Raw genomic sequence first — 1,949 nt, forward strand, 5'->3', positions numbered from 1 at the left:
AGAGAGCATTTGATAAAATATAACATCCTTTAATGATTAAGACTCTCAGAAGATTGGTGTAAAATCCATATATGAAAAACCTATAGCTAACATACTGAATGGGGAAAAGCTAAAAGCTTTTCCACTAAAAATTGGCACTAGACAAGATTGCCAACTTTCTCCACTTCTTTCTGATATAGTACTGGAAGTTTTAGCCAATGCAATAAAAGAGAATAATATAAAAGGCATTCAAATAGTCAAAGAGTTGAAAATGTCTTTATTTGCCAACTTTCTCCACTTCTTTCTGATATAGTACTGGAAGTTTTAGCCAATGCAATAAAAGAGAATAATATAAAAGGCATTCAAATAGTCAAAGAAGAGTTGAAAATATCTTTATTTGCAGATGACATAATAGCATATTTAGGGAACCAGCAGTTAGTGTATGGCTATTTCGCTGGACTCCCACATAATTGACTGCGGTTCGCGTCCCGGACCCGGTGGCTTAAAACTCACGCCGGGTGCGTGTGCGTGTGTGCCCAACATCCCGGGAGGAGAATGGAGGAGAAGGGATTGCCGTGTGACCATCCCCTCTGGGAGGTGATTTCTCGCTTTCTGTCTCTATGTCTATCTCTGTATGGCTGGCGAGCGCACGTGCCCTATAGCGAAAACCTCTCCAAAACAAAACAAAACAAAACAAACAAAAAATGGCATATTTAGAAGACCCAAAGGCATCCATAAAAAAACAAACAAACAAACAAACAGAAAACCTTCTCACAATTGAGACTGTCGGGTGGCCAGCCCTGGTCTGAATCAAGAGCTGAGTGTGGGCAAAATGGCCCTGATGCCCTATGAGGACACCACAAGAGTGGGGCTGCAGAAGTTCCACAAGCCTCTTGTGACCTTCTCCTTGGCAAACCACACTATCCAGATCCACCAGGACTAGAGGCAGCTGGGAGTTGCAGCAGTTGTTTGGGACGTGATGCTCATGTGACTATCATGGATCGAAAAGCAGCATTAGAATTTCTTAAATCGAACATTCAAGCCAACTTACCTCCCCATATCCAATCCAGAGGTGTTGTTAAGGAGCTGACTTGGGGACAGAATTTGGGGAGTTTTTCACCTGGAGAATTTGACCTGATACTTGGAGCTGGTATCATATATTTAGAGGAAACATCCACAGATCTTCTTCAGACCCTGGAATATCTCTGTAGCATCCGCTCTGTGACTCTTTTAGCTTGCCGGATTCGCTACGAATGGGATACTAACTTCTTAGCAAAGCTGGAGGGATGCTTTACTGTGAGTAAGGTTCACTATGATCCTGAGAAAGATGTCCATGTTTACAAAGCACAGAAGAGAGACCAGAGGGAAGACTTATAGTTGGTTATAACTTAGGAGAACATGGTCACTGACTTTCAGGAGCCTCTTTGCTTGTCACTTCCCTACTTCTAGTATATCATAACCAGCCTTTTGAGACTAGGAACCTAACCCTGTTTAATGAAATGGCTTACTACACAGAGTTTGACCAAAAGTTCTCAAGGGTCAAAGCTGTGGGCAGCGTTAAAATGAAGCAGTGTTCTGTCCCACTGCTGTGATTTTGAGTCATATTTTAACTCACTCTGAAACTCAAATAACATGAAAGAAAAGTGTGAGATTCAGGTTTATGTTGTTTCTGTATCCCATGCTGCTCACTCTTGATAGACAGTTGTAACTGATGGCTGTCATATGCAAGGTTCTTTGAACTAGTGGACTTGTATGGGTAAGGTTAAGTCATGTGAACTATTTTTTTTTTGAGAGATTTTTGCTATAGGTTGTGTGCACTTGCTAGAGAGATAGAGACAGAGAGATAGAAAGTGAGAAATCACCCAAGGGGATCTTGGGTATGCACACACATGCGTCTGGCATTGAATTTTATGTTGCTGGGTCTGGGACTTGAACCTCTCACGTGGGAGTCCAGCAACATAAACATTATG

General features: G+C 41.9%; 1 pseudogene; it reads left to right on the plus strand.

The window, feature by feature from the left end:
• Positions 1 to 811: 811 nt before the first annotated feature.
• Positions 812 to 1,622, plus strand: LOC114006704 (protein N-lysine methyltransferase METTL21A pseudogene; annotated as a pseudogene).
• Positions 1,623 to 1,949: the final 327 nt, after the last annotated feature.

The sequence above is a fragment of the Tupaia chinensis genome, unplaced genomic scaffold (genome assembly GCF_000334495.1).
Source record: "Tupaia chinensis unplaced genomic scaffold, TupChi_1.0 Scaffold149762_1, whole genome shotgun sequence".
Lineage (NCBI taxonomy): Eukaryota > Metazoa > Chordata > Mammalia > Scandentia > Tupaiidae > Tupaia > Tupaia belangeri.